Here is a 6,000-nt window from a genome sequence, read left to right as displayed (position 1 = left end):
TGGCCGAACAGATAGGTATATGTCCTTTAGTAATGTGTACTTTAAATTTTAGTGTCAGTTTTTAACTCGGCTATTGCTTCTGAAGCTGAAAATATGTATATGGAAGTAAATCTGTGTAGTGACAGTGTTGGTATTTATTTTTAATTTTGTAAAAAACTGCAGGGTTTGTCCAGGAATATAAACCGATTCTGTCAAACTATTTGCTGTGTTAGGGGTTCAAAGTGATCAGGAACTGCTGTCCAGCTAGTTTGGTTTTGGTTTAGATACATAAAACTGGCAGTGCTGGTGAAAGCTGATGCAAGCAAAGCGTCATTTCAGATGGTCCAGTAGTGTGGGTATTTGGAACACCAGTGTGTTTTCCTATTCATTGCGACTGCAACCCACTCCAGGTTTGGCAGTTTTATTTTGATGAACTTGGAGAACTTGTTTGATTTATCTATGCAGTGGTAATACTTTGGACATGTTGCTAGCAGAGTCTGGCTTTTAGTATCTGCTAGCTCCCTCCGCCTAGAGACTTTATAGTGCTCACAGCCTCTGAGGGTTAGAAAAACAGTATAGAGATGATATAGTGATCACAACCTCTGAGGTAAGAAATAATACATTATCTTTGAATTTTGGGATCTGACAGGGGTGTGTGTGTGTGTGTGTGTGTGTGTGTGTGTGTGTGTGTGTGTGTGTGTGTGTGTGTGTGTGTGTGTGTGTGTGTGTGTGTGTGTCTCTGTGTCTCTGTGTCTCTGTGTTTGTCTCTCTCTGGAATTTTAGACAAGCTGGGACTGCAGGTTTCAGAGCTATTAGGTTGTAGTATGCCAACACCACACACACAGTTATAGATTATATAGAAACAAGTGACACATGTATTGTTCTGGGATTGCTGATGTCATTTTTGCTGAATAAAGAATCAAAGCATGGTTTGACTTTGCACAGTTGTTAGTCTTCCTATTTAGGATTTCACAAAGATGTGAATTCTCCCATCTGCTGATCATACTGAATTTGTTTAAATAAGCCTGCATATACTTAGCTCTGGCCCCCCATTTGCCCTAATAGCTTGATTGACATCCTGATGAAACAAATGCACCTAACCATACAGGTGACTTGAGTAGACATTTCCTGCAGAGATGTCAGTCCATCATTTCAGTAGGAATACAATATAATAAGTTATCCTACACTATATGCAATGTATCCGCATCTCCTTTTACAAAAAAAAAAGTGGTTCTGTTGTAAATGTGTTAGCCTGATAGCTAGGAGAGCGTGCCTGGAATGAGAGAGAAAACTACCTCCTGAAGGAGATGAATCAAGGTAAAAGATGCCCAGAATGGAGTATGACTAAAGAATAGGTAGAGAAGAGCACTTACAAGTGTCTCGGGAGGATGCCTGTCAAGTGGCAGTGTAAGACTGTTTAGGCAGCACACCTGTAGTCTGGATCATCTTGTGGAGCAGGTGAGAATATTCGTAGCAGTCAGCTATGGGTGGTCCTTAGTGAGGAAAAAGGGAAAGTGCAAAAATCTTTGGGTGACGTGCTTAGTTGTAGGGATTCTAATGAGCTGTCCTCTGTTCTGTTTTTTTTGTACCTGTATGTGTAGATATAGATATATACTTAAACTTATGTTTAGAGGTTGAAGGCAAACCAAAGGAGTGCCTGTGTTGCTTTCAGGTGTCCCAAAAGAAGCAAGACTAAAACGGGAAACAGAATGGAGTAAAGTAACCAAGAGCTATATGTACACTGTTCTGGATTTTGGATAGATGGTGTGGTTCTGTAAGTGCATACATACCTCTGTGACTGCTGTGCAAACTATGTTGTGCATGTAATACCAGTGGCAGGAGAGATTAAAGTTTGGCCATGTCAAAGACTAAAATCACGTTGTAGTGCTAGTATCTGTAACAATATAGTACTGGTGAAAGGAGAATAAGTGTTAGTGGTTTCACTGCAGTAACACAACATTTAGCAGGAGATGCATAGTTCTGCAGCTCAAAGCACAAGAAGAGATGGGACCGTTTTGTCCTTTTAGTTGACAAGGTATGGTCATGGTCGTATGGTGCTGACTAAGGTTATTAAGGGAAGTTAATGAAGTTTAGGTGTACAAGAGTTGGGATGCTTGTGAGCATGAGCTGAGTCACTGCTGCTGTGGTAGAAAGTCACTAATGGTTTGGTTTTGAGGTGTAGTGTAAAGCAATGAACTCTGAGATGCTGCTGGGCAGAACGAAATCTCCTGTGCACTGCTCTTCTGCAGGTGTGAACTGCTGCTCCTTTTGAGGAAGTGAGTATAAGAGGGGACTTGATGCTGGGAGAGCAACAGTTACCATTGATGCATGCCAGTAAAAGGTACCAAATCTTGTACAGCATGTCCTGTACCGTGGTATTTTAATGGGGAAGAATGCTTTAATAACACTCTTGAGATTATCCACTTCACACCTAGCATATAATGTCCATGTTACACAAGATTGGCTATTGTTGAAGAATCAGCTGAGCATTAATTTTTCATAGATCTAAGATGGTAGGATGCCCCCCCCCCCCACAGGTCCAAGATGAGATGCTCCCTCCCCCCATCTCACACACACACACACACACACACACACACACACACACACACACACACACACGTGAAATAAACAGCACCAACTGTAAAAAGAACACAGTGCAAACTGTGCCCAAGCAGATGTCTGCTGGAAGGAAAAAAAATGGCCATCTGTTCACATAAAAGCTTTGTTTCACTTTTGCATTAGCTGGGGACTAGAATGGAGAAGGTTGTAACCTAGCATTAATTCCTTGTGAAAGTACATGACATATATGTTTGGCTCTGCAGGACAAACTATAACTTCCTCATTTTTGCAGTACAGTCTGAGCACCCCTCCCCCTTCCACTATCACCACCTTGTCTCTACCACAGATGTGTTCAGCACTTCTGCTTGCATAGCTGAGACATGGGAGGGCATTAGCAGCTGTCCTCATCTCTTAAGGCCCGGTATGTCTTCATCTTATGGCATTTTTTTGCTGTTTTTCTGCTGGAGCTAAGGATGGAGTAGGCTCCAGGAAGTCTATAATAACTTAATGACAGCTACTTGGTTCTTGTACACTGAATTTTATTTTGTTCTATTTCTCTCTGGAGCGGGCAGCCTGCTTGGATCATAGGTACGTCTAATAGCAATAGTCAGCTATTCATTGTTCAATACTGTAGCTTTGGATTACCATGTGGCAATGAATACAGAATAGACAGAATTGGGGCATTACTGTAACAAGTTAAAAATGAGGAGTGGACCTGGCAGTGAATCAGAATATTGCTACTACAGCAGTGATCTCATGGTATTGGCTTTTATTTATAGTTCATATAGAATAGGAAATTCTTTTGAAAGAAAGAAGATGATCAGCTTTGAATTGTTAGACCCTCCTGTGTTAATGCGTGTTACAGTGTAGGATAGGCTTTAGTATACCAGTATTGCATTATCCATGATCCTATGGGCAAGCACGTCTGAATCTTCATTAACTATATTTCCTAACCAAATACGTCTGACACAGAGGCCTAGCAAATGTGTCACTGTAGGGACAAAGAGGCCTGTGTTTTTTTTTTTTAAGAAGCCTCTGTGCAGCAACGTCACAAGGCATCATTTTGTATCAGATGGCAGAGCGATACAGAGTTTAGTAACCTTATCCAGGTCTGAGAGTCATACCATGTTCATTCACAGCTTATTAGTATATGCAACCAGTCTATGTTGGTAGGTAGCCCCTACTATAACATTTATTGTGTCTGTCTCGGACAGCATCAACAGTCCTTAAGAAATATTTATCAGGCCAGTTAAAATGTACATTTTTTCATCCATCTCCTTGCCATGTGTGCTGATTGTAAAGCCACTGATGTTTTATATTTTGTCATGTGGTATAATATGGTTTTGGACAGACAACTAAGACAATTTCACTAGGGCTAGGTGGTGCTTATTTTGTTTTGATTTCAGTTTTTGTCCAGAAGCCATAAGTTGAGATTGTTGTTCACGTACACATAATGCACGACTGAAGCTTTATAGCAAGGTTCATTTAAGACTGAGGTCTGTAAAAAATGTTGACTTATAACTATTATAAGATCAAAAGTGTTAAATCTAAGTTAATATCTTCTGTCACACCTCTGGCTGTGTTCTTGTGTGAAGTCTTTGGTTGTAGAATGTAAAGTTTATCTGGACAGATTCAGAGGGTCGTGATGCATGCATGTACTTAATTCCTTCATTGTGTCTGGGATAGTCAAGATGTCCTGTACTTGTGTATTTTTAGTTTTGGGGTAAATAGCATAAAGGGGAAGAGTGGGGACAGAAACAGCCAGGCTGAGAAGGATGGGACAGAGATCAAGGCGCTAATCCAGAGTTGTGGTCATTACAAGGGGGGGATACTTTTCATAAGAATAAAAGGTGCACTTTGAAATAATGTATAAAAAATAATGCTGCTCAAGTAGATGCAAACAGAGACGTGCATTTAAGAATGTCAAATGAATAGTGTGGATATGATGGCACAAAATGATGCAGCCTTGATGGGTTTATGTAGTGAACTTCAATGGCACAGGAACCAACAGGAAGAGTGAGGTAAGGTGGCTCTGCCAGCTTCCACATCCTGGGAGAGAAAGGGAGTCGGGGGTCCTGTTACACTACCGATCCCTGAAGGAAACTTGGGGAAGTGGCATGTTTAGGTGGAATGAAGCAGTGCAGACAATTTATAAGATACCTCCATGGCTTGGCTCACATGTAGATTTTTTCACAAATCGTTGCACAAATGTTTGTGACATATGCAACAGTAAGACTCCCCACCAGTCTCTAATAGTATCTGCAGTCAGCCTCTCCACTTACAACCAGTTAAGAGCTGCCCTAAAAAGGGAATGGCAGCTGAGGTGTATAAGGTGCCCTAAAATTAGAAAGGGAATGGCAGCTGGGGTGGAGCTAGTGGAGAGAAAAGAGGTGAAGTAATATGATGAAGAGGAGCAAATGGGTTGGACGAGATGAATCAAAAACATAGGCTACAAATAATGGTAGGAGAGGAATGAATGGATAGGTTGGGAGGAAAAAGAATGAACAGTAAAATGTTTACTCATGCCTTTCCTTAATGATGGGTTGGAAGTAGTGCAGGCTGATTGTAGTCCTCTGGTGTGTCACGTTGACAAAGAGCTGCAGGACAGATGGTGAATTTTGTCAGGCCATCTCAGTGACATGTGACACTTTTGTTTCCTTGGGGAACCTTTTGATACAATTCCTGCTCGGCATTTTAGTGCCTGAGGTGAGGGAGCAGTCTGTCATCTGTCCAGCAAGATAAATTCCCTTGTCACCAGAGCCTTTATAAGCATAGCCATGCAACCTAAATGTATCCTACGAGTTACTGTACCTTAGAGGTTATTTTAAGGGGTGCATGTTAGTTAGGGCATGATTTGTACTTTATGTGATGTTTGTTTGTCTAATTTTTATTATACTGTGTTTTTGTGATACTATGGAAACTGTTTGTTTTTTTGGCACACTCCTGTAAGTAGTCACCATTTTTTTTCTGTGTTGCCATAATGTTTTTTTCTGGCATTTTTCTTCTCCCCATGACCTCTGTATTCTTAGGTTTATTGGTTAATACTAGGCAGTTGGTCCAATTGACCATTAAGAGCATTGCCAATGCAAACCTCACAGTTTGTTTCTTCTGTTCACAAGGGTCTGAGTACACATCCCATGGCTAAATTACAGATTCCCATCCACCACTCCTCAAGGTTGATGATAAAGAGTGCTAGGGAGCTACTTTGGTCTGAGGTGGAAGCTTGTTCCATAGGTAGATCTTTCGAGGAGGGGGTATATGTCTCATTGTAAGTTATGTTTCTGTTCAGATATAGGTTTAGTTCCTTAGAAAGAGAGTCAACAAACCATTCCAACTATCTGACTATCAAACAGTAAATAAATAAATAAAAACAACAGAACACATGTATTATTCTACTGTAAATTTTTGTTGCTCTACTGAACATCTAAACACACACAGACATGGGATTCTGCATGTTTATTT

General features: G+C 40.7%; 1 protein-coding gene across 1 annotated transcript in view; it reads left to right on the top strand.

Annotated features, from left to right (window-relative positions):
- Positions 1-6,000, top strand: part of ARL8A (ADP ribosylation factor like GTPase 8A) — a 425,175-nt gene that overhangs the window by 539 nt on the left and 418,636 nt on the right. The window lies entirely within an intron of this gene.

This window comes from Protopterus annectens, chromosome 7.part0 (assembly GCF_019279795.1).
Source record: "Protopterus annectens isolate FY-2018-M chromosome 7.part0, PAN1.0, whole genome shotgun sequence".
In the NCBI taxonomy this organism is placed as follows: Eukaryota; Metazoa; Chordata; order Ceratodontiformes; family Protopteridae; genus Protopterus; species Protopterus annectens.
This window is presented reverse-complemented; position numbering and strand designations above follow the sequence as displayed.